This window comes from Bactrocera dorsalis, chromosome 1 (assembly GCF_023373825.1).
Source record: "Bactrocera dorsalis isolate Fly_Bdor chromosome 1, ASM2337382v1, whole genome shotgun sequence".
NCBI classification, from domain to species: Eukaryota; Metazoa; Arthropoda; class Insecta; order Diptera; family Tephritidae; genus Bactrocera; species Bactrocera dorsalis.
Window position 1 is genome coordinate 68,445,877 of NC_064303.1, and position 27,034 is coordinate 68,472,910.

General features: G+C 36.1%; 2 protein-coding genes and 1 pseudogene across 7 annotated transcripts in view; 2 read left to right on the top strand and 1 right to left on the bottom strand.

Annotated features, from left to right (window-relative positions):
- LOC125775450 (uncharacterized) overlaps nt 1-27,034 on the bottom strand; it is a 409,238-nt gene that overhangs the window by 286,694 nt on the left and 95,510 nt on the right. The window contains exon 2 of one of the 2 annotated variants that reach the window (XM_049446092.1): nt 71-885. The exons of the other annotated variant lie outside the window; for it this stretch is intronic. The gene's annotated coding sequence lies outside the window, so the exon portion shown is untranslated. Of the gene's footprint in view, nt 1-70; nt 886-27,034 lie in introns of those variants that run through there. 2 annotated transcript variants of the gene reach the window in all.
- Nucleotides 1-27,034, top strand: part of LOC105226610 (uncharacterized) — a 180,483-nt gene that overhangs the window by 85,239 nt on the left and 68,210 nt on the right. The window lies entirely within an intron of this gene.
- LOC125775884 (small nucleolar RNA U3) lies at nt 16,716-16,912 on the top strand (annotated as a pseudogene).

Sequence of the window (27,034 nt, forward strand, 5' to 3'; positions counted from 1 at the left end):
ATTGCAAAAATCCTATACCGAAATATATAAGGGCATAAGAGCACCCATTGCAGAATCTAGTGATATATGAACGGCTGATTCGGTCAATTTATTGTAAACGACCATTGTGAATTGGCGCACCTTCTGCATTCATTCTCAACAAAAAAATCTTTATAATTTAAATAGAAACAGCTATAATATATAAATATATATATATAAGCTATTTAAAATTTACCTTCCTCAACAATTTAACGTCAAAATATGTATTCAAGTAAAATGACAGTTAAAACAGGTTGCAATTATATTTTTGCGTGATATTTGTCTGCGTGTGTTTGTTGTTGTGCTATTGCATTGGGTGGGAAAATCTGCAATTCGTTCACTTTGCAATTTGTATTTGTGTGCTAATTTGTATTTTTGCTATAACATATTATACATGCATATATTTTCTGGATTTTACTGCTTGAAATGGGTGCTTTCGTTGTAATCAGAAATTACCTGGACATACATAAGCCTTATTCCAAAAAATACTGCTTAGCTAATACTATTATGGTAAAGCTTCCTCTTAGTTCTGTCTAATTTTTAAATTAATATCAAAAGGTGTATTAAAATGTACGTGTATATGTGTTTTTGTAGTTTCCTACGTTAAATGCACTTCTGAACACTCTCACTGAACGTAATTTGTAAAATGAGAAATAATAATTTCATACACTTTAATTAATCTTTATTTATGTATATTTGTATATATGAAACGTATAAAGTTTAGTAATTACAGTAGTATATGTATAATCTGCGTTGTAAGTTCGGATTTAGAAATGTGTATGTCATATGTAGTCATAACATGTAATATAAATACTTTTCCTGAACTGATCGGAATGCAAAACATTTTTCCAAGTTACATGCGGCCAGCTAGTTGCGTTATTCGAAATGATCTCGTTTTCCTGAGAAATAGAAGACGATATGAAAAATACTCACATACCAGTATTTTATAGAATTTAAACCGCATTAGTGTAGAAAATTCATTTATGTATGTATATCAAATACAATTGTGGAATTAAGAACTTCATACGAACCTTCTAGGATTAGGTAGACATGTATTAACCAGACATAGGCATGTATTAAGCAAGTAAATTATTGAATTTAAAGAAAGAAAATGAATTCATTAAGACTAAATTTTGTTATTGATATTATTTCTCAAAACAGATGCCTTGTTTATCCTCTATAATATGCATTTTTCTCAGAGAACACACTAACCTACGTAAGTTCTTATTTAACTTCATCAATATATTATACTCAAGCTTATAAGCGCACTGTGTTAAATAAATGAGAACATTGGCTACTGTTTATAGTATTTCCTTTGATGATACTACTTTGCCTACCCTTGGGCCGAACTATTATGATAACTTTTTACCGGCATATGTATATATATATAATGTTTTATTCAACTGCAACATATTAGCATGTTTGTGTTGAAATAGTAATTTTTTTAAAGTTTTATACATATACATATTCCGACATCCAAGAATGTGTAATCAATTATACCCTTATTTCCCACAGCTAAAATAGACAACAAAATGTTGTTTATATTCAAGTAAACTCTATCGATCTACAAAATCAATTATTGTCTTGCAAAGAGAATTTACAAATGTATGTTGGGACAACAAGAAGTAAAAAATCAAGATAAAAATCAAGGGCCATAATTGTTAAAAATTAAAATAATATGGAAAAACTTAAAAATTATTTATTAATTTGTAAATAGGAGTCTTCACACGCTACATTGTTATTTGTTATTCGTTCTATTATTGTTATATTTTACAAATATTTTGTTTCTATAAATTCAACAAAATACTGTCTTAACGATTAACACTTTACCGTGCTGACATTTGCTCGTCATTCGGTGAAAGCGCAAGTTTTCTTTTTTCATTTTGCAGCTGAGGGCAAATATAACTACATATACAGATATAAGGGATATATAGATTAGATTAATTATTTAAACACTAAAAACACTTAATTTAACGTGAATATTACAATAAACTTAGTATTTATCTGTTGCGGTTAATATTCGATAATTTAGTATACAAAACAAAAATTATTTAAGAGCTTTACTTACATTTATATAATATTTTACCCATATACTCGTATGCAACAGTAACATTATTTTATATATTTTATCTTTATTATAAAGTTTTACCTAAAAATAAAACTAAACTTATAATTACTTCAAAGGTACTTTACAGGGCATCAGTTACTGCCATCTCTGCTTAAAATAAGGACATAAATGAATTTCCAATTTCGAGGATCATGAGAAAAGAAAAAAAAGAAAAGTAATGATTTGAATTAATTTCTTATTGCAAACTTTCACACTTTAGTGAAATATTGTAAATTGTTTGGTTAATTAATATTGAATCGGTCCAATTTAACATATGATGTAAATTTAATAATAACAGAGCTTATTTTATAATTACCATAATATACCATTTACAAAAAACCAGAAGGCGTAACACTCCTCCCATTGAATAAATATTTATTTGCAATTAACAAATTGTTTTAAAAAATATGTAACATTAAATTAATACATGTATTTTATTTCATTTGTTTAAATAATCGGACATTTTTTATTTATGCTGCTAATATATAGTTGCAAAGAGTACGTTGTTTAAAAGAAAAGCGAAAACTTTTACCCTTTGCTGTTGACTTGTTTCATAGACTTTTAATTACGTTATTCATCATTTTGTTTTAAAAATAATATATAAGACCGGTGGTATCAAGTTTTCCAAGAAGGTTCAGTTAAGCTTACTTACCTCTCATTCCCGTTTTCGATCTAGGAGCTCAAATTGATTTAATATGCGATAATGTTTCTGCAATATTAATATAAATCAATGATGGAAAATTGGATACATTCTTACGCATCACCAAATAATATAACATATGGTTGGTTTACAATATATGTAAATATATATGTAAATTCATATATTACGCAAAATACTTCCTCTGTTATGTATTTGTGAATATGTACATACCCGTACAGCATGCGGGATTCGGCGACATAAATCAAAATCATGAAACAAAAAGAAAAATAAATAAATTGACAAATGTGAAATGAATTTTAATAATGACTGATTATTTGCAGCCGATATTAAAAGTTAACAACATTCAACGCTCTAAGGAACCAAAAAATTATGTTTTATTATGTATTCAAAAGGAAACGGAAGCAATGATCAAGTCATAAGGAGAATGTTAAAAATGAATTTCTCTTCGGAACGCTTATGGAATGTAACAATTACAATTGTGTATTTAGGTAACATAACCATCGTCATACTTACATATGTTTAAATCAAATGGGTAAGTTATTATTGTTCAAAAAGTTGCTGAGAAAATAAATGGCAGAGATTTACTATGCAGATGGAATAGTTCTGTAGTTATATATGTACATATGTAGTACGTACATGTAATTCTCAGCACAATTATTGTTGATTTCAATTGATAGAACATACATACTGTTTTAAGAAAATTACTTCGATTTTGAATTGAAAATTTACAATATGTATATTCAAATCATACGAGTATATTAGATTTACTTATGTTTGTATATATATTTATTCAACCTTATTTAATAATTTGATATTTACGAAAGCGTGAATATAAACAAATGTAAATTACGCTATGAGATGGATGAGATTTTCACATTTCTCATATTTATGAATGGTTGGACTAGCAATGATGTACAAGGTCTGTTGCAAAAGAAACAGAACTTTTTAAATATAACTTTTTCTGGTGGCGCCACCTATTGGTGGGTATATGAAATAAAAACTTTGATCTATTGTTGACATTTCGTAAAAATTTTAAGACAATTGGATTACTACAATCGATTTTATCGATCAAAAAGTGACAGCAGCTTTTGGTCATCGGTCGTAAAATGCATTTTGAACAAAGAGCAAATATTAAATTTTGTTTTAAACTTGGGAAAACGTTTACTAAAATATTTCAAATGATGAAAAAAGTTTATGGTGATCAGTGCCTATCCCGTAGTAATATGCATGAGTGGTTTAAGCGATTCCATGAAGGTCGTGAGGACCACTGTGACGATAAGAAAAAAGTCGTCTTCAGAAGTCAAAAATAAAGACAATGCTGATTTGTTTTTACGATTCCGAGGGTATTGTACACCGAGAGTTCGTCCCACCTGGCCAAACGAATGATGCTGTGTTTTACCTTGGTGTTATGAAGCGTCTTTTGTCACGCATTCGTCGTGCTCGACCACAATACCGTGAGGCAGTGTCCTGGCGCCTGTTGCACGATAATGCGCCGTGTCATCGGTCGACGCTTGTCACTTTTTGACAAAAGACTCCATATTAACCATTAATCACTCACCCTACTCACCTGATTTGGCACCTTGTGATTTTTACCTATTTGGAAAACTTCATTTGCCCATGAAAGGACACTGGTTTCAGGACATTTCAGCTATCCAAAAAGCGACGACCGATATTCTCAAGAGCATTCCGAAAAATTACCTTAAACACTCATTTGAAATGCTAATTGACCAGGATAAACGCTGCTACGAAGCACAAGGAAACTACTTTGAATAAAAAAATATAACTTTTGAAAAATATTAATTTTTTGTTGTTTTAACAATCCTGTTTCTTTTGCGACAGACCTTGTATTATTATATTTACATGTGTATATGTAAGTATATGCAACACGCTAAAACTAGAAAATAATTTGTTTTATTATCTGCTTTTCCCAAACCATTTTCGTAAATTGTAAATTGCCTACTTGTTAAAAATTCTTTTGAAAAGGTAAAAATTATCTTTTTATTAATAAATGACATTGTAGATGTGGTGTACGATCAATTAATCGGCGTCGGCTATTATGGGCAAAAAAATGGGGATTGGCTAAAAATGACTTTCTACTTTTTTCAGATGCCATTCCGTGTTTCTGTGTGTTTACTTTTTAAACCCCTCTAAAATTTAGAGAGCCATCTAATATAAGAGGCTCAAAAAACAATTTCTTTTCTTTCATAAACTCATTTACATAATATGTCTAGAATACGGTAGAAAAGCGATTTTTAAAAGTCATTTTAAAGATACAACAGGATCTGTTTGGAGCGCTGAGTGGCGGAATTGAAACTTTGATAGAATTTTTCTCAAACCCGTGTTTTTCAAACTTTCCTCACATGTAAACGCATGGAATCTTGAAGGAAGTGAGTAATTTTTTTCGCGACGTGGGGTGTTCAAAACACTAGCTTATGCTGTACAAGCCCCCGTTTTTAGCAGAAAATGTATATTTGTACTGTCGAAATATGTCTAAATATCTTAAGTCAATAAACTTAAAGCTTATAGCAGAACCAGTTCAGAACTGTCTTCCTTCCTTTTCCTTCCTCATCGAGCAAAATGTGTGCACAGTGGAGAACATAGGAAAAACGCAGAAATCAGCCATCTTCGTTTGTTTTCATTTGAACATTGCTGCCATTGCTCAATGCGCATATATAGATTTGAGCACATCTATGTTTTCAATTACAATTTTTTTACAATATAAAATATCAAAACTCAAAACAAACTATTAAAAATAGTTTATATATTTATAAATAATAGCATTCGACTCTGATTTTGAGTTATTTTAAAAAAATTTCAAACAGATTGAATTATAAAAGTTGATAATTACTGCAGTATATCGATATTGGCAACCCTGCGTTGTGAGAGAGCAATTGGCTGCCACGTTTTCTGCGGCAAAAATCCAAATGTCGTGAATTATCACGTCATCCCACGTCAAAGAGAGAAGGGAGAAGCGTTTTTCACTGTTCAGTTACATTACGCGCCCGTAAGATAGGTCGTGGCAGCTGACACGGGCCACGATTCTACGTTTTTCACTGGTTCTGCTATAAATCTGTTTATTGGCAGCAGAATAACAATCGTAAAAAACATGACGTCACATGGGATGACCTTCTTAAAATTTTAACTAATTCGCTTTGAGAAAACGTGTTTAAGCTTCTTTACACTATCAAATTACATAATTTCGACTATCAAGGAAAATCAAACAAATGTGGATACTATTTATATACATTAGGGTGTGTTTTTTTTGAACAATTAATTTTTTTCAGTCCCGTTACGAAATACCATAAACAAAATTCCTTGAAAATTTTAGCGCTTAATATTAACATTAAGAACTGGACCAAAGCCTGCAAAGATTTTCCATAGAAAATACAGTACAATCGTGGGTTTTTATCATTGAAATTCTACAGATCAGAGGTATTTTATGGCATCACTTTCGCTTTAGATGCATATGTATGTCTCAGAATTTTTCAGTCTACAAAAGTACCCATGTGCAACAAAGTCGTAACTCACACCGGCGAGGTAGTACGGAGCTTTAAACCCGATTTTTGCAAAAATTTCGTTTTTTTTGTATATATCTCGTAAATGACAGGAGTTATAGAATTATCTCGAGTTATTCGGCTTTTTAAGTAAGGCTTTATAGAATTTTTATAGATGGTATGTATTAAAAAATCTATGAAAATTGCATACAGCCTTACTTAAAAAGCTGAATATCTCGAGAAGTATTAATGATAGCGATTTTGACCTTGGAACCTTTTTATAGCAAATAAAATTTCCTACAAATTTGTCCTGAAACTTTTTTTCTATAGCTCCTGTCATTTACGAGATATATATAAAAAAATGCGAAATTCTTGGAAAAATCGGATTTAGAGCCCCGTACTACCTCGCCGGTGTGAGTTACGACTTTGTTGCACTGGGCACTTTTGTAGAGTACTTTTTTGTACTTTTTGTTTAGTAAAAACTACCTATATAATTCCTATACAAATGTTAACAATCATTAATGTACCCCACCTGTTGTGTGATTTATTTTGCTTTTTCTTAAGTAAAAAATATTCCAATGATTTTTACATGAATATTGAACACGTGCTTATGATTGGTAATAAATTTTTTTATATATGAATTGTTTTGACTTTTGACATAAAGCTGTAAAAAGTAGCCTGTGCCTGTCCTAAGATTCGAAGCTAAAAAATAAATTTAAATATATTTTTAAACTAACTGAAAATTTCAATCTAATGCAATTATTTATAAACAGGTATACTATGTTTAATAATTAAATTTTAGGGTTGATGTTATAAAAATTATAAATGATAAGCTAGATGTGTGAAAAATCATGCAACAAATAAAGTTAATTAATTTTACACTCTTGTTCTTTTTCTTCAATGACGTAGACACCACTTACGTGGTTTTATCCAAGCTAACAACAGCGTGCAATCGTTTCCTCTTTTCGCAATGTGGTGTCAATTGGAGATTCCAAGCAAAGCCGGGTCGTTCTCCATCTGGTCTTTTCATCGAAGTGGAGATCTTCCTCTTTCTCTGCTTCCCCGACGGGTACTGCATCGAATACTTTCAGAGCTGGAGTGTTTTCGTCCATTCAAACGACATGAACTAGGCAGCGTAGCCGATACCTTTTAATTCGCTGAACTATATCAATGTCGTCGTATATCTCATACAGCTCATCGTTCTATTAAATGCGGTATTCACCGTGGCCAATGCGGAAGAGACAATAAATCTTTCGTCGACTCATCAGATGCTGTCATCGTCCATGCCCCTGCGCCATATAGCAGAACGCAAATAATGAGTGACTTCTCCGTCCGAAGTAGCACCTATTGGCAAGAGTTATACTTCGTTGGATTTCGAAGCTGACATTGTTTTTGCTATAAATGCTGGTTCCGAGATAAACGAAATTATTTAAGACTTCGAAGTTATAAGTGTCAATAGTGCCGTAGAAACCCAGTCGTGAGTGCGAGGACTGTTTGTTTGATGACAGGAGATATTTCGTCTTGCCCTCGTCCACACCCATTTGCTTCGCTTCCCTATCCATTACGTTTGTTGACGGTGGGCATTAATGTATCACATAATACGCTCGATAGAACCTTATAACGTTTCGAGGTAGGCAACCTGCTTCCTCTCCAATGCGACACGGCACTCCCCATAATTCTACAAGAGTATGCTCCGATCTTGAAACCTACTGTAAGCCGCCGCATTTCTTCGTAGAATTTTCGAGCATTGCCCCTGTCGGCCAGCTTATCAAGCTCTTCGTACTCATGCATTTCGGCCTCTATCTTTTTCTGTCTGCAAATGCGTCTCGCTTCCTTCTTCAACTCTCGGTATCTAAACCATCCCGCACGTGTTGTGGTCGATCGTAACCTTGCGAGGTAGGCAGCCTGCTTTCTCTACGCTACGACGCGGTATTCCTCTTCCTACCAGCTGTTCTTTTGTATTTTTCGGAAACCATTGGTTTCGGTTGTAACTGTACGCAAGCTGCTTGAAATGCCGCCCCACAGTTCCTTTATACCAAGTTGAGACAATGGATACATGTCACCTACTACAGACATATACAGCTTATATTTCGGTTCACGGTTCGGTGCATGCTCTTACATCGTTATCCTTAATACGTTTGCCACGGTCGTCATCAAAAGGGAGGTTTCTCATCCGTGGCGGTTTTTGACTGCTCATTGTGGGCGTTTTTTACGTGGCGGGTCCCAAACCCAGCGCGACACCCCGTGGAGGAGATGTTTCACCTTGATTGATATCAATATCATCGGCATACACCAGCAGCTGTACACTCTTATAAAAGATTGTACCTGCTCGATTAAGTTCTACAGCTCGAATTGTTTTCTCTAGCAGCAGATTGAAGTCACCTCGAAAGGAAGTCGCCTCGAAAGGAAGTCACCTCGTCTGAAACCTCGTTTGGTTTCGAACGGCTCGAAGAGGTCCTGACCGATGCTGATGGAGCTTTTGGTGTAGCTCAACGTCAGTTTACACAGGCGTATTAGTTTTGCGTGGATACCAAATTCAGACATCGCGGCATAAAGGCAGCTGCTTTTCGTGCTGTCAAAGGCAGTTTTGAAATCGACGAAGAGATGGTGAGTGTCGATTCTCTTTTCACGGGTCTTTTCCAAGACTTGGCGCATGGTGAATATCTGATCAGTTGTTGATTTGCCACCTCTAAAGTCACACTGATAAGGTCCAATCAGTTTGATGACGGTGGGCTTTAATCTTTCACACAATGCGCCAGATAGAACCTTACATGCGATGTTGAGGAGGGGGGGCTTTTTTTCAGACGGGTGATTGCTATTCGAATTTCTACATGGTCGCGCAATGGAACGTCTGCTCCAAAGTCACCGATTGGGGAATCGAGTTCGCTTTCTCCTGGTGTTGTACTTTCCCTGCCATTCAGCAAGCTAGAGAATTGTTCCCTCCATAATTTTAGTATGCTTTGGGCGTCAGGTTCTAGATCACCTTTGGGGGTTCTACAAGAGTATGCTCCGGTCTTGAAACCTTCTATTAGCCGCCGCATCTTTTCGTAGAACTTTTGAGCATTAACCCTGTCGTACCAGCTGTTCTTTTCTATTTTCCGGAAACCAATGGTTTCGGTTACGATTTTGACATCGTGGCGGGGGCAGCTCTCATAAGTGCGCTCCAAACGCTCATAGAAGGCATCTTTGGTCACATCGTACTTCTCTTCCGTCGGAGCCTGGGCGCAAATCAGCGATATGTTGAAAATCTTCGATTTGATGCGGATTGTGGCTAGACGTTCATCTACCGGATCGAATGACAGTATTCGGTGACGGAGTCTCTCTCACACCACGAATCCCACACCAAACCTGCGCTCCTTTATATGGTCACTGTAGTAAATGTCACAAATACCTAGTCGCCTCAGTCTTTGTCCCTTCCATCCCATTTCTCGGACGGCGGTGATGTCAGCCTTTATTTTCACGAAGACATAACCAGTTGGACAGCGGCACCTTCCCAATTATGGAACCCAACATTCCAGGTGCTTGCTCTCAAATCATAGTCATTGTTTCGTTTGCTTTGGTCGTCATCAAAAGGGGGGTCTCTTATCCAAGGCAGTTGGTATCTTTTTATTGGGGGCGGTTTTTACGTGGCGGGTCCCAAACGCAGCGCACAACCCTTGTAACGGATATTTCGCCTTCTCACTTTTTCTCGCCTTCGAACGGATGTTCTTAGGCTACCCAGAGGATACTTGATCTAAAACCGGAAGTCGTGAGCTGCTTGAAAAATATCAAAGAAAGAATCGTTTTCTGGCCACACCCAAGTAAATGGAGATCAGAGAACTTTCCTCACTTGAGTGAACTTCTACACATGACTCCATCCTCCACTCTATTAATTCATTTACAGTGTGATAAAGTCTATACCGACGGGTCCAAAATGGACTGCGGAGTGGGTACGGGGGTATTCTCCGCTGATCTGGGCATATCTCTCTCTATACGTCTACCGAACTCGGCTAGCATCTTCCAAGCAGAAGTACTAGGCATAGAAAAAGCCTGCGAAGTTCTATTAGAAAATCACGGGAATATACATAAACAACTATATTTACGGATAGCCAGGCGGCCCTCCTGGCATTGTCTTCACCCATGACAAATTCCAGTATAGTTCACAACTGCAAGAGAGCACTAAGCTCAATAAAAGACAAGCTCCAGCTAAACTTGATCTGGGTTCCCGGCCACAGGAACATTTTCGGTAACGAAAAAGCAGATGAGTTGGCAAAGGCAGGAGCTTTCCTCAATGAATCCGAGGCGGAGCTCATACCGAGCCCGCTAGGATCGATCAAAGGAGAGATCAATAAACAATTTCAACAAATTGCTAACAACAGGTGGAAAAACAGTACAAAATGCGTCATAACTAAACAATTATGGCTAACATACGACAGGTAAAGAACCAACGACCTATTAATAGGTCCAGAAAAAGTATTTACAGAATAACAGCTACCACAACAGGGCACTGGCCATTTGGGGAACATGCGTCCAAAATGGGTATGCCCTACAACGACATCTGCCGTAGCTGCGGAGTAGCAGGGAACAAGGAAACAATCTTCCACTTTCTCTGCGAATGCCCCGCTTTGGCACAGATCCGACACAAAACACTCGGAATCCACCAAACACCAAACCTTGAATGGATTTCCACTAAAAGCATATCGGTCATAAGTAGTTTCATCGAAATCTCAAAATGGTTTGAGAGAGAGGGTGGAACGTAACAGCAGATACAGGAGGTTCTACGAATAGTGTATCAAAATGGCACATCAGTGCTAATTGAGCCCGATAGGGTTGCACTCCTACCTACCTACCTACCTGATAAAGCGAGTCAATAAGTCTGTGGCGAACTGAATATGTGCACGTGTAAATAAAAATGTCAAGAATATCAATAAGTCCTAGCGCTGAACACGCGGTTCCGGTTCGTTACGGCATTGTATTCGTATTTTTTTCAACACTGTAGCTGTTCCACTATTTTTTTTATGTTACATGTTTTGTTGGATTTATTAAGAATGTCGGTGCGTCGTTGGCCCATCACCTAACAGAGAAGCAACTTGTTGCAGCGCACTCGCCTCTGTGCAGCAAAAAACGCACGCCAACAAACACAAGCAAGGTTCGACGTTGAGAAGCTGTAATGACAACAGGAAGCTTTTTTTCTCGACTTGCACTCCTACTCTTTGAGAGCACTCGTCAGCAGCTCGGTTATGGGAACTGGGGACGGCATTTAAAAATCTTTACGGACAGCTGCACACGAAATCATTGATTTTTGGAAGAGGCAAAAGAATTGCTGGTACAACTGCCTACCTCGCAACGTTACAATCGATCACAACACGCATTCTACGGAGCGTACTGTTGTAGAGCTTCCAGTGGTGATCTAGTCACTGATGCTCTTACCGTACTGAAATTATAGATAGTACACTTCTCCAGCCTATTCCACAATCGACGACGTCGTAGAGAGCGTTCCATTGCCTGATCATGAAGAAGTTCGAATAACAATTACCCGTCTGAAGAACAAAAACGCGGCGGTGCATATTATCGGACGAAAGCATGCCCGAAGATAAGAATTTAGGTGTGCTCTGGTCGATCCACAAAAATGGATGCCCTACAATATGCGTCAAATACTGTGAGATAAGCCTCCTCAACATCGCATATAAAGTTCTATCGAGCGTCAACAAATTGATTGGACTTTATCAGTGTATCTTCAGGCCTGGAAAATCAACAACACAATACATTCACCATGCGTCAAATCTTGGAAAAGTTCCGTGAAAAGACGATCGACTGTCACTACCACTTTCTCGATTTGAAAGCTTGATAGCACGAAAAGGAGATAGCTTTATGCTCCTATTTAAAAATTTGGTGACCCCGCAAAACTAATACGGCTGTGTAAACTGAGGTTGAGCTATGCCAAAAGTTTCGACATGATCGAAAAGGACCTCTCGGAGCCGTTCGATATCAAGCAATGTTTCCGTCAAGGACACTCCACACTTAAGATTTAACAAGTCACTCATCAACCCCCGTCCTGCCACATGGTGCAGAAACATAGGCGATGACAACATCTGATGAGACTTCGTTACGAGAAAAATCGAGAGAAATGTTCTGCGAAAAGTTTATGGTCCTTTAGGCTTTGGCAACCGTGAATAACATAGACATAGTTCCGCTAATTAAGAGAAGCAGTGGAAGAGGAAGGCCTCCACCCCGTTGAAAAGACCAGGTGGAGAAGAACCAGACTACTCCTAGAAATCCTAATTGGCGCAAAACAGCGAAAAGGAAGAACGACTGGCGTGCTATTATAAACTCGAAAATAACCGCGTAACGGTGTCTACGCCAATTAGGAAGAATAATAAGTAGTTTTTAATTGCATCGCTATATACAATATGAAGGCAGCGGGGTTATCTTTCAATTTCACCCATTTTCATACTATCGGTTGAAGTTCTTATATTGTAATATTTGTGCTAGGCCAATTGGGTTGTTGTAGCTAAAGTGGTTTAGGAAATGTACATTAAACTTGTTAGAGAGCAGGGCCCCGCTCACTTTTTTAAAAAATTTTACCCACAGATACACAATACCGGGGAATTTTTAATTTATACTTCGCGTATTTTTCGAATCGGTACATTTTTTTTCTGTAAGTTTGTAGTACTGTTAGTGACATCTCTACTAAATTTCATGTCAAAATAGTCATAAATATTTGAGATAACCGTCGATTTGTGAGGTTTGAAAAGTGAATTCTTCGATTTCTACTATGTGTGAATTTATCGAACAAAGAAGTGCTATAATGCACCATCTCGCCTGATTTACCTTCATGTAACTCCAGGCTATTTAGCAAATTCACATGACCACTCCGAGGACAACGTTTTGACATAATTGAGGATATAAAAGCTGAATCGAAGAGGGCTCTTCGTTCGTTGGCATAAGTGCATTGCAGCGGGAGAGGATTACTTTAAAAGAGATGAAATGGGCAAACTTCACCTTTCAATTTGATTACTGTAGTATGTCCCTTGTTCCTGCAATCCCCTAGGCCAAATTAAAGGTTTATATCCTAAATTATAGTTCTGACAGTGGAGGCAGTGGTCTGATTACGCCCATCTACGAACTCGTATTTTTTTTTTGCAATACGCATGCTAAATTTCATCAAGATATCTCAATTTTTACTCAAGTTACAGTTGTGTATATATATATAGTATACAAGGTGTGTCCCAAAGTAAACAAGACTCTTTGAACCTAGCGCCCCCTGGTGGCACCATGAAAGGAAAGCGTTATGCAGACGTAGAGGCTATTCAAAAAGCTTGCACCGACATACTGGCTGTTATACCGACCAACGAGCCAAAACACTCGTTCGACATGCTTTTGAACCCTTCGAAAAAAGCTGTATTGAAGCAGAAGGAGACTATTTTTAATAAAATAAAATGATTTTGCCGAAAAAACCCATTTTTTCTGTTCTGTTTGTTTTTAAGTCCTGCTTACTTTCCAACGCACCTTGTATAATCATATAATCCTACATACTATATTTGAAAAGTGAACAAAATTATTACACTCTATAGCAACATGTTGCAATAATATAAAAACTACAATCGATCAATATCTGTGATTATCTGTATAAGTGTACTGCATATTCAAAATTGAAAACATGAGTTCTTTTTCGTTTTGTGAACTGTTAACTATGAGGTGAAAAATTTGAGTCATTATTTTGTGACTAAAGACTAGAGACTGTGTTGTGAATGATTACTTGTCACAATATGAGACTTCACTTCAAAGTGTTTCAAACAGTGACTGGAAACTGCTTACTGATTTGCACTATTAATAAGCATAACATGTTAACGCATGCACCAATACTCGTTTACCTCAGAGCAGGGACCTGCATTGAGTATGATCGATCCGGTTTGATCAGCCTCGCTCAAAACGGTCACAACTCAGCACAGCGGTTCGCAACAAAATTGTTCGATCGAGTTTCGTGCTCAAAACGAAGGAGTTCGATCAGTTGATTGGATTGCTCTGCTTACTGATTGAAACTGATTGGTTGGTTCCGGTATGATGATTGGAAATGATTGTACAGAAAAAGACGATCAAGTCCAACGATGCACGAAAACTCAGACATCGATCAAGTTGCGTTTGAATTGATTGTTATTAGACCAATCAGATCGAGAATTGCCCTGCGAATATGTATATACATACATAGTTTGTATGTACATATTTGCGTGTTTTAACGGAAACAAGTTGCGATGCATAAAATTAACTAAAACATTACTGCAAATATTTCTTCATTTTTAATGCTTAAAACTAAAATTCAATTAATACTTAAAATTAATAAACAATGGTAATGCTTAGGGAACACAAATTTCTAATTTTAATCACTTCTTCATTGAGATCCACAAAAACTTAAAATTAAAAAAAGGTTTATTTTTTGGTTTCAATCTTAATCGCTAAAACCTTTATAAAATGAATTTAAAAAAAATAAGCTTTCAACTGAACATGGTCCGAGCCTATTTCTTTTTTCAGTTATAATATTTCAAGCTAAAGAAAAAGAACGCTCAGCGACTGCGCTGCTGGCACGAACCAACCGGTATGACCAAACGGTATGATTGTGATAGATCGGAATGCAAGCAGCATTCTCGAACATTCTTTGCTGCTCACACAAGGCTTTCGATCGAGAAAAATCATGACGAAACAAGCAACAGTGATTGAAACTGATTGTTCGCTTCGAGCACGCTCGCTTACGATCATTCATTTTTGTTGAAGCAAAGTTTTCCGTCACAAAAAATCTGAGTCAATGATCGGATGTGATTGAAAAAATTGTGATCGTTGCAGCTCTCTGCCTGAGAGATGAATTTATAATTTTGACTGTGAATGATCTCAGTTGAGATATAAAATAAACAGACTATGGTAATGTAGCAAAAACAAAAAAATTGAATTCAATTAATAAATCGAATGTATATTTCTTTTGTGTGTGGAAAAATGTATTGTATTTTTTTACTAACATTCCCCGATTTCCTTTTGACGTACACGTGCTTCTTGCACTCTAACCGGTCGTGTGCGATTTATCGCTTGATGTGATCGTTTTTATGCTAGACTGATGGGTCTGTAAGATTTTCGCAAGGAGTAGTTTTCCTTTCCCGGTTTCTGTATGAAGATAATTTTGACCACTTGCCTCCTACTAGGTGTGTTCGTTAAACGGACACAGGCATTACATAGTATGTAAATATTAGCGACTTGGTGAGACAGTAGATCTGTATTCTTCTGTGGTCTTCTTCTTTACTGGTGTAGACAGCGCTTACGCGATTATAGTCGAGTTAACAACAACGCGTCAATCGTTTGTTCTTTTCGCAACATGGTGCCAATTGGAAATTCCAACCGAAGCCACCTGGTCCTTCCAACGGAGTGGAAGTCTTCAGAGCTGGAGTGTTTTCGTACACGAACGACATGACCTTTCCAACGTAGCCGCTGACTTGTCAGCTATGTCAGTTATTTTGCTTTTTAAACTTTGTTTAGGCAGTTTATAAGTTGGAATTTCACTGAACTAAAATTGTAAACAATGAACAGCTGTTTGTGTAAAATAAGCAAATAACCATACAACATAGGGTGCTCACGGAGCATAGAGGTTATTTTTAATCTAATAATCACATAATCTGATAACCACCTTACCGTGAACAGCCTAAATATAAACTTCAAACAACGCATTTTCATTTAATGTTTTTAATGTTTGTAGCGCCATCTACTGTAACATACCGCACTTACTCAATACCGCTGTTAGCGCCACCAACTGGTGGATAGCTCTTTGCTAATAATAAACAAATAATTTGCAATAAATAAATAATGCGACTATAAGGAGAGTTATAAACCATCCTATCTTTCAAGTTGGACCAAACTGCACACAGTGTTAAAATTTTCATTAAAATCGGTTCAGTAGTTTAGGAGTCCATCGCAAACAAACAACGTGACACGTGATTTTTATATATTAAGATATGTAGATGTAAAGACTATTACCAGGCATGCTCTACAAATCGTTTTCTGGAATTATCTTATAATTTTTGAAGTTATACTTCTTATATGACACCGGAAAAGGTTACGTTAAATGCAAGTTGCGCAACCTTGCTCAAAATGAATCTAACGCAACCTTGTCTGCGAAGATGTTCGAGCAGCAAGCGAAGCGGTGACAATCGGCGATCGTTTGTTCGTTTCTTTCGGCACAGCTCGGCCGACAGAACAACACAGCACAATGTTGCTATGCTTATGCTGTTGTTGTTTTTGTAGAACAATGTTTCAATTTTTGGTTGGTGACATATTCACATGTGTGCGCATATGCATGTTTTTATGCTTGTGCATTATTGAAGTTATAGTTCTCTTTCTGTCGTTTGTCTTTCTGCGAATTCTCAACTATTTTATGTGACTTTTGTTTGAAATACTCTGCGTTGGCCTTTGAAAAATTAAGACTATACTTCACAGAATCATTTCTGTGTGTCTTCATTTCCATTTTTGGAAATCGACCCGCGATGACGAGGTATATCGTTTTTTCTGACAGCGTGAGGTTTAAGAAGTTCATTTCTAATTTTGTCTTGTGGCATATTAGAATGATGTTTCTTCGAAAATCGTTCGCTTACAACGGATAAACGACTTCTGAGTGGTGATTTTAATGAATAAATTCCTTTTGGTTGAAATACTCTGCGTTGGCCGTTGAAAAGTTAAGACTGTACTTCTCAGGATCATTCAATCCTTTCATTCCTTCAAAATAATTAATGACCTTCAGAAAAATGCATATTTGCATTATTTCGTTGTCATTTGCATATTCGTAGCAATAGAATTTCTATGGCATAAGTAAAGTAATGGCCTCCGATTGTCACCCCTTGCCGCTGTAGCAGCTTCGCCTACGAACATGCGTATATATGTATGTATGTATTAGAGATGAGCGATATTGCGATTTTTAAATCACTGTGATTTCAGTGATTGCTATTTTTAACCCATTTCCGGCCGCACTTAGATCCACTGCTTTGATTTCAACGAAACTTTATATTTTGTTTAGTATAAAAAAAACTCAATGGTTTAGATTTTTTGAGATTTTTACATTAAGCCGTTTAGCCACGGGAATGTGGTCGAAAAATCGACCATCGGCCGAAAACGATACTTACTAAAGTGAAACAGTGCTTTATCATTCAAAACATTTATTTGTTCATTTTTTCAATTTCACATTACATTTTTTTTAAATAAAAGAAAGGTACACGTCATAAGTAAGTTCTGAAAAACTTTTCTAGAAAGTTCAATATCTTATCTTTATATTTCATGGAATTGATTGAAGCACAAAACATGTAGAGGTATATCGCATTTTGTGCATTTATATGACGAATGTTTGTGACAATTTTGACAACGACGAGGTTTCTCTAATTTGTTAATGCCATGCCCAACTTTGTCTTTACGAAAACTCTCCAGAGCGGCGTCTTTGGATTTTCGAACAGCTGTTGACTGTGGAATCAACGTCTCCGAAGACGACATCGACGGTATTGCCATTCGAAGCAAAGATTCTGCAACGTAAATACGGAACTGTAATTGATCCAATAATTCTATTTTCTGAACAATACATCTTTCGGTGGTACGTGACATTCCCTTTTCATATTTGACGAGAGCACAATGAATTTTCCAAGCGTTCACCATTGCAGCATCAAATCCATTTGTTATCAGTGGCCAATACCACTTTTTGCTTCGAACACGAATTCGTTAATTTTTCTTAGCATTATCGATGAGATCAACGTCACCCATTCGATTATTGTATGCCGTTACGATGTGTTGCACATCAACATATTATTTCTTATCTCCTCTCTATCGCTTCACACGATGCAAAAGTTCAATTGTCTCATGATTTGATGCAATGGTCACAACAGAATTGTCGTTCCATCGGGCTATCAGCACATTATTGTTTCGATCAAATGTGTAATCTAACCAACCGCGTTCTTTCTTCTTAGACGACGAGACGTCAGTAAGTTTCGCTATATTCTTACAATTGTCACGAATAGTTCCGGTAGCATAATATCCCAAAGAGGAGACGTGACTCATCAATTCATGAGAAGTGAAGAAGTTGTTAAAGGCAACACAATGTTCATGTGGATCGTCAACTTGGTTCAAAAATTTCAGTACGATTATTTCACCTAAGCCGCAGTTTTTGTATTCCGGTTCTCAATTCTCATTTGCACCGCTGTACGGAATGAGCGAGTACAAATAGCCATCAGACGAACATAAACCCTAGTATTTGAAGCCAAATCGAATGGGTTTTCCTTTGATAAACCTTTTGCAAGAATGACGGCCATAGTAAGCAATCATTTGCTCATCGATAGACAGATTGTGTGAGAATATGCCATACTACATGAATTTCTTATTAAAACGAATGTTCCATGGGGTCACTTTGGCGAACTTATCACTGGCATCGATTGTATGATTAACAGAACATAACATGAACATAACAGAAACAACAATAAACATTTACACTCATTAGTTTTACGCTCGCATGCATTATGTTAACTTCTTAGATGTAAGGACACAGAAATAGTGAAGTAGAAATATTTTTCGTATCGTTTTTGGCTGGTGGTCGATTTATCAACCAGTTAATTTTGCACAGTCCTTATCATTCTATACTACAACTGATCTGCTGAAAAATACATTTTGCGTGAAGTATGCGACAAACACTACAATATATAGAAACCTTATTTTTTTTTTTTAATTTTCTCTATTTTTTCCGAATTTTTATAAAAAATGTCGAAAAAATGGGTCTTCCGAAAATCCGATAAAATTTAAAAACAATTACTAATTAATGAAAGAAAAATTTTGTCAAGATTATAAAGATGCAAGATGACATACAATTATTGCCTTCAAGACATATCTCGGATATTTTCGTCTCGGTGATTTTTCAAAGTTGCTGGTCGAAAAATCGACCATTGGCTGTAAATGGGTTAAATAACTGTGATTTTATATTGCTATTGCGATCGCAACTAAGTCGACGTTCAAACGACGTTGTTGTTGTTGTAGCGGCAGATTCCGCCAATTTCACACTGTTTGGCCGAATAAAAGTCCGGGTCTGTTCCACTTACCACTTACGTAGGTTTTCCGCCTTTCTTTTCACTACATTTTCCCAAATATTGGAGCGGTTCGGCTACCTGACACTTAGAGCGTATTGCATAGTTCATTTGTATGTTAGTATGATGGTTTCACACATTTCTTAGAAGGAATTACCATTAGTGTGGTTGATAATTTGTTTGTTTAGAATACCCGCTAAACCCGTAATTTTTTTATTCCATCATTTTTTCTGAAATTAATTAGTTACAATTCTTGTTTTCATCACAAAATGCTTTATATAAGAACGTTACACTCAAAACTTCAAACCGCTATGACGAAAAATAGCATATACGATATATACAATACCCTGAAGAAAGTTGTTACTTTTCTGCTATTTGCTATTGTGATCGTAATTCACAGGTTCGAACTGCGATCACAGTTTCGAACTGCGATCGCAATCACTGGTTCGAACTGCGATCACAGTTTCGAACTGCGATCACAATTCACTGGTTCGAACTGCGATCACAGTTTCGAACTGCGATCGCAATCGCAGTTCATAGAAGCGAACTGCTATTTATAAAAAGTGATCGCAGTTGCGATTTGCGATTTTTCAATCACAGTGAAAAAATCACCGGTAGTGAAATATCGCTCATCACTAGTATGTATACGTATGATCGTGAATACATATCGACGCAGATTTTTACGAGAAGCACCAGAAAGTTGTGCAATTTATGATTTTTAGCTTTTGCCATCGTCGCGAAAAGACGACTTGTTGGCAAAGGCATGCTCGGGAAGATGTTACGGCCTCTGTTTTTATGAATGAAGCGCCTGCGCTTGTGGAATTTGCGCCTGTTTTTGTTGTAAAATTTACTACACTTGTTCTTCGCCAATTTGGCTGCCATATTGTCTTGTGGAGATCAATTTTTTTTTGGTGACATATTCATATGTGTACGCATATGTATGCTTGTGCATTATTTGTTTGGCAATGTATGCAAATATATGTACATATAAGTATATATGAATGTATGAACATGTAATAAGTATATTGATAAGTGATGAAAATATGATTTCAATTTCTGAACGAGCACATGCGTATACATACACTCATATGAGCATGTGCAGATACACAAGATAGGATAGAAGATGTATGTATGCCTTTTAACATCGTATACTATACAAATATATATTTTTCTTACTAAAAGAAATCATATTTATCACAGCAATATTATGTATATGTATATTATGTATATTGCTGTGATAAATTTAATTTCTATTAGTAAGAAATAAAAAGGTGTGTGTGGAGTCCCTACGCGCGGAAGAAGTTATACTTCTTGGTGATATTCAGAAGCAAAATGCGAAACAATCATATATACATATATTATGTCGTTTGCACATTTGTCATAATGTTTGCGAAAGCAAATGTTTTACAAAAGAATATTTCTATACTTAAACAAAATTATTAGAACCATCGTATGTTTCTTACATGCATAACCAAATCATACTTAAGTTAGCGCAACCTAAGTGTCAATGGTGGTAAGCGCTTGGAAATTCAAGATGCTGCGAGTGCCACAGGTTCGAATCCCAAGGAATAAATTTTTAATTTTTTGCTTTAACATCGTATACTATACAAATAAATATTTTTCTTTATTTTAATTTTTAAATTTATCACAGCAATATTATGTATATGTATATTATGTATATTACTGTGATAAATTTAATTTCTATTAGTCAGAAAAATATTTATTTTTATAGTATACGATGTTAAAAGGCATACATCTTCTATCCTATCTTGTGTATCTGCACATGCTCATATGAGTGTATGTATACGCATGTGCGCGTTCAGAAATTGAAATCATATTTTCATCACTTATCAATATACTTATTACATGTGCGCGCATTGACTTGCATGTTCATACATTCATATATACTTATATGTACATATATTTGCATACATTGCCGAACAAATAATGCACAAGCATACAAACATACATATGCGTACACATATGAATATGTCACCAACAAAAAATTGATCTTCACAAGTCAATATGGCAGCCAAATTGGCGAAGAACAAAATAGAGATGATTACGCTGCATATTCTCTTCCGCAACGAAGAGACGGAACTACTTTCTCAGTCAAAATTCCTTCATTTAGACTTTGCTTTATTCTTTATTTTATGTGCATAATAAATTTATAAAATGTGAATTTAAGTTTTCTAGTTTTCTTTCATACAAAATGATATGCATTTCTGTATATCACTAAGAAGTATAACTTCTTCCGCGCGTAGGGACTCCACGCACCTTTTTTTACTCTGAATTTTTTTAAACTGAGCGGGATAGAAATAGGGTTATATATATAAATGATCTGGGAGGTTCCTTAGTACAAAATAAATTGCGAGTTCATAGATAGGCGTAATCGGAACCTGTGGGCAAATTTTTTTTTAAAGAGTTGGAGTCAGTTTGTTGACGGTGGGCTTTAATCTTTCACACAATACGCTCGATAGAATCTTATTTGCGATGTTGAGGAGGCTTATCCCACGGTAGTTGGCGCAGATTGTGGGGTCTTCCTTTTTATGGATTGGGCAGAGCACACTTACGAGTACATTCCAATTGTTGGGCATACTTTCGTCCGACCATATTTTACAAATAAGCTGATGCATGCTTCCTATCGATTCTTCGCCGCCGTGTTTGAATAGCCAGCAATCGGCACCCCCCGCTTTGTTGTTCTTCAGGCGGGTAATTGCTATTCGAATTTCTTCATGGTCGGGTAATGGAACGTCTGCTCCATCGTCATCGATTGGGGAATCGGGTTCGTGTTCTCCTGCCGTTGTACGTTCACTGCCATTCAGCAGGCTGGAGAAGTGTTCCCTCCATAACTTAAGTATGCTCCGGGCATGGGTGACAAGATCACCTTTGAGGGTTCAACAAGAGTATGCTCCGGTCTTGAAACCTTCTGTAAGCCGCCGCATTTTTTCGTAGAACTTTCGAGTATTGCCCCTGTCGGCCAGCTTATCAAGCTCTTCGTAATAACGCATTTCGGCCTCTTTCTTTTATGTCTGCAAATGCGTCTCGCTTCCCTTTTCAACGCTTGGTGTCTATCCCATCCCGCACGTGTTGTGGTCTATCGTGACGTTGCGAGCCTCTCCGCTGCGACGCGGCACTCCGGGTCGTACCAGCTGTTCTTTTGCACTTTCCGAAAACCAATGGTTTCGGTTGCAGCTGTACATAAGGAGTTTGAAATGCCGTCCCACAGTTCCCTTATACCTGGTTGTTGACGAGTGCTCTCAGAAAGCAGGATGGCAAGCCGAGTAGAAAATCGTTCGGCTATCTGTTGTTGACAGTTCCCTTATGCCGAGTTGTTGACGACGGCTATCTGTTGTGATTGCAGTTTCTCGACGTCGAACATTCCTTGTGCTTTTTGCTGCACAAAGACGGGAGCGAATGTTGGCTGCAACAAGGTAGTTGTCCGAGTCGATATTAATACCTCGCAGTGTGTATCACAGTGTGAAAATGGACAAATCGGAAAACAACCACATCCACTTCTCATTTAGCACAATTTTAAATTTCACTTGATTCGTTCAGTTTCCAGTACACAAATCAAGAAACAACTAATACACAAGTATTAGTATAACGGGATAAAACTTTTCACTAATAATGTGTTTAGTGGTGTGCCTTTTTATCACCAAAAAATGTTTAAATCCAATAAAAACTATTCAATCCATATCAATGCACATCAATTTTTTATGTATTTTATTTAAATTTTTGCAAAATAAAATAAAATACATTTTTATGATACTATCATATTAGAAATAATGTTGATTGATCATATTAAATACGATGTCATTGTAACTTTCACCGGTGCGAGTTGCATCTACTCGAACCGCTCGTATTGTCATATAAAAATCACAAATATGTAAGCTAAAGGCAGTATAATTAGAGGTTCAGAGACACACAAAGAGTTTCACTAGATATACACGAGTTCCGTCAATACATCCTATAATTCCTGGGATTCCAAAGTTTTTCACAGACGTAGTTTCTGGGATCCACTTCTGACATTTAAAGCTTAATCTTCTTAAGACACAAACAATTATATACTAATTATACTTTTGGAACCAGTTGCTACAGAGTATTATAGTTTTTTTCACCTAACAGTTGTACGTAACACCTAAAACTAATCGAGATAGGTATAGGGTTATACTTGTATATGTATATACTTACGTATTGTCAACATTTGAGTCCAATAAATGACCGGGCTAGGTAGCCTAAGGTCAACGCTGTAAATGTTTTTAATAAAACGCGAGAATTTTTTGAACGGCCGGGTGTTTATTTCATTCATCAACTTAAGACAAAATTGTACAGAAAAGTTTAAGAGGGAGAGTTCCAAGCTTTGATTTGACAGCGATAATGCGCTCGTTTCATATTTCAGCGTGCACTTATAAAGGAATTTGTTTACTAAGCTTGTTTAGTCAGCGGGTTTTGCAGTTTACAGTGGTATGATATGATTATTATGCTACTTTCCTCCCCTTAAAAGGGAAGCTAAGCTTCTTCTGCGCAATGCAACTGGGTTCGTATCTTGTATTTCTATAGTTGTTTTAGATTTAACTTTCACATATATATGTGAACAATACGGGTTATAAGACTTATGATCAGTACAATTCTACCGACTGTGAAATTGTTATTTAATATTAGCTATACAATGTTTTTATGTTCTATTGGTTTTATTTTTATTAATTTTAAGGGTGCGTACAATGGAGTCAAGTTAATTTCGGGGTTTAGATGGTTTTCACTCAATACTATTTTTCCTATTTTAATTTTACATAGTTTAATCGTTAAGTTTTTATTTAATTCTTGACAATCTTGTCTTATAATGGTATCATTTACATTCCAAGTTAGAATATTGTTTGGTTCCATATACGTATTTAATTACCTGATTGAACGTGATAGGGACGAAATTACATACATATCGGGTTAGTTCTTCTTATAATATTCTTAATACATTTATCGTTAATTTCTTTGTAATCTTGGTTGTAGACCTTGTTTTGTTCTTCGAAATAAGTATCTTTTCCTAAATGATCGTTATTATCTAGTGTTCCAAATAAATATTTAAATGCGGATCCTACTACGTTAATCAATCTTCGTTACTGTTTTTTTGCATGGTGTAGGTTTATTCCGTTACGTTCCCTTAACATTAAGCTTAATTTCTGGGATATTATAATAGTGCTTCAGTATTGAAATAGTGGGTTAGGTTTTCTATATCAGTAAGGTTGATGCGGAGGCAATGATGTTCAAATCAAATTCTGATGGAATTGGTATTGGTCTATCAGTGAATAAGAGGTATCCATGATCGGTATTGATGTTGTTGATTTGGATCTGTTGGGCTTGGCTTGATTTAGGTTGGTAAGGATAAGTATTATGATGAACCAGAAGTCTGTGGGATGGGAATATTATTAATCTTTTTTGTTTTTTGAATTTGGTCTTCTAATAAGGTGTTTCTCTATTTCTGTTAGTGATTTTGTAATGATGTCAGTTTGTTCGACATTTTGTGTTAATTTAAATGATTTTTCTAATTTGCCTTTTTGTTATAGTCCTTTTCTACGCCTGTCTTTGGTACATTAAGTTGTACTTCTATGTTCTCGCTTTCAAGCCATCGTTTGAGAGCTAAACTAGCGAATGCGCCGTCTCTATCTGCTTTTAGAATTCTGAGTTTTCCTAATTGATTAAATATGCGCATAAGTGCTTTTTTACATTGTAGTCAATCTTTTGTTTTTATCTGTTCAGGGCTAGCAAATTTAGAGTACATGTCTATGCAGCTTAAGTAGTGATTGCTTTCGGAAGGATAAATGTCAATTACGAATTTATCGCGGCAGTGTTCGGGTTCGGGTGTGATTTTCATACACATGCTTGTACAAGTATTACGATGTTCTGTTTTCGCTAAGTTACATATTGGCACTCGCTAATTATATTTTGGATAAGAAGATATTATGTTTCGCGGAAAAGTTACCTAGGTATAGAAGGTTTCGTGAGTAGTTAGTGCTAATTCTGTATAGGTACATAGATATACAATATTTTTAATAAAACAAGGCTTCAGACAATTTTGTGTATTTCGGATTCATAGTTTCTCTATATGCACCTTGAATTATTTCGAAATCTGCATCACTATTTATGTATAGGGCGCTGGTTTTGGAACAAAAATGGTCCAGTAGATATTGTTTGCCTAATTCATGTTTTTATAAGAAATGTGTATGATCTGTTTTTTGAAATGTCCATGTTTTTTGAAAACATGACTTGTCGTTTATAACAATTTATGGGTTTCTCGGACAAACTTATTAGATTACTACTATCTTCTGCGCTGGATTCTCCAAAAAATGCTTGTCCTATTTTTACTTTAGATAGGGCATCGGCGACATAGTTTCCTTTTCCTTTAATATATTTTATATCAAAGTCATATTCTGAAAGCCTTATGTTTCATGTTATTAATTTAGAGTTGGGTTCTTTTGATTTGTGCAACCAGCACAATGGTTGGTGATTGGATGCTAATTCTAAATGTCGTAATAAATAATGTCGAAAAGTTTTAGTTGCCCAGACTATAGCCAATAATTATTTTTCTATGGCACTGTAATTTACTTCGTGTTCATTTAGAGTTCTATTGATGTAACTAACGGGGTGTCCATTTTGTGAGAGAACAGCTCCCAAGGCTACGTTGCTTGCGTCTGTAGTTAATACGAATTTTCTTTTAAAATTCGGAATTTTTAAAATTGGGTCTTCAGGGATTTGTAGTTTTAATTTTTCGAATGCTTCTATGTAATCTTTTTGTTTGGTATTTATTTTGGCTCCTTTTTTCAAACATCTAGTCATGGGTATGGCTATGTCGTCAAAGTTGGGTATGAATTTTCTGTAGTCACATGTGAGACCAAAGAAAGCTTTAATTTCTTTGGTTTTACTTGGCAATGAATATTGTTCTATGGCTCTTATTTTGTCGGGGTTTGGTTTAATTCCATCTTTAGTTATGACGTATCCTAAAAATGTTGTTTCCTGTTTTAAAAATTCGCATTTATCTAGGTGAAGTTTCAAATTAGCTTGTGAAAGTTTTTCAAAAACTGCCTGTAAGGATTGTAAGTGCTCTTCTAATGAGGTAGAAAAGACTATAATATCATCTAAGTAAACGAAGTAATCTTTGTTTAAAAGCGGACGAAGTAGGTTGTTCATACATCGTTGAAACGTAGCGGGGGCATTTTTAAGCCCAAATGGCATTCGTGTGTATTCATAATGGCCATGCTTGGTTGAAACGCGGTCTTGGGTTTTTATTCTGAATCCATTTCTATTTGATGGAAGCCTTTTGCAAGATCTATTGTCGTGAGGTAGTTACATTGGCCAAGTTTGCCTAATATTTCGTCCATGTTCGGTAGAGGGTATGTGTCGGATATAGTGATTTCGTTTAGTTTTCTATAGTCAACTTTTTCTGTCCGGAAGCGTCTGCCTTTTTGGGTACCACCCAGATGGGGCTACTAATATGGTGAGTTACTCTTTCGTATAATTTCTTGTTCTACTTCTTTTTCGAAGATTTGTTGGTAGTTATACTTTGAATATACGAGGGCGTTATGTGTAGTGTTAATAGTGTGTTTTTCTTGGTTGGTAGAATTCAGTTTATCACCTTCGAGGTATTGGATATTTTGGAAATTTTTATCAGATTAGTTAGTTTATATTTTTCTTCTAT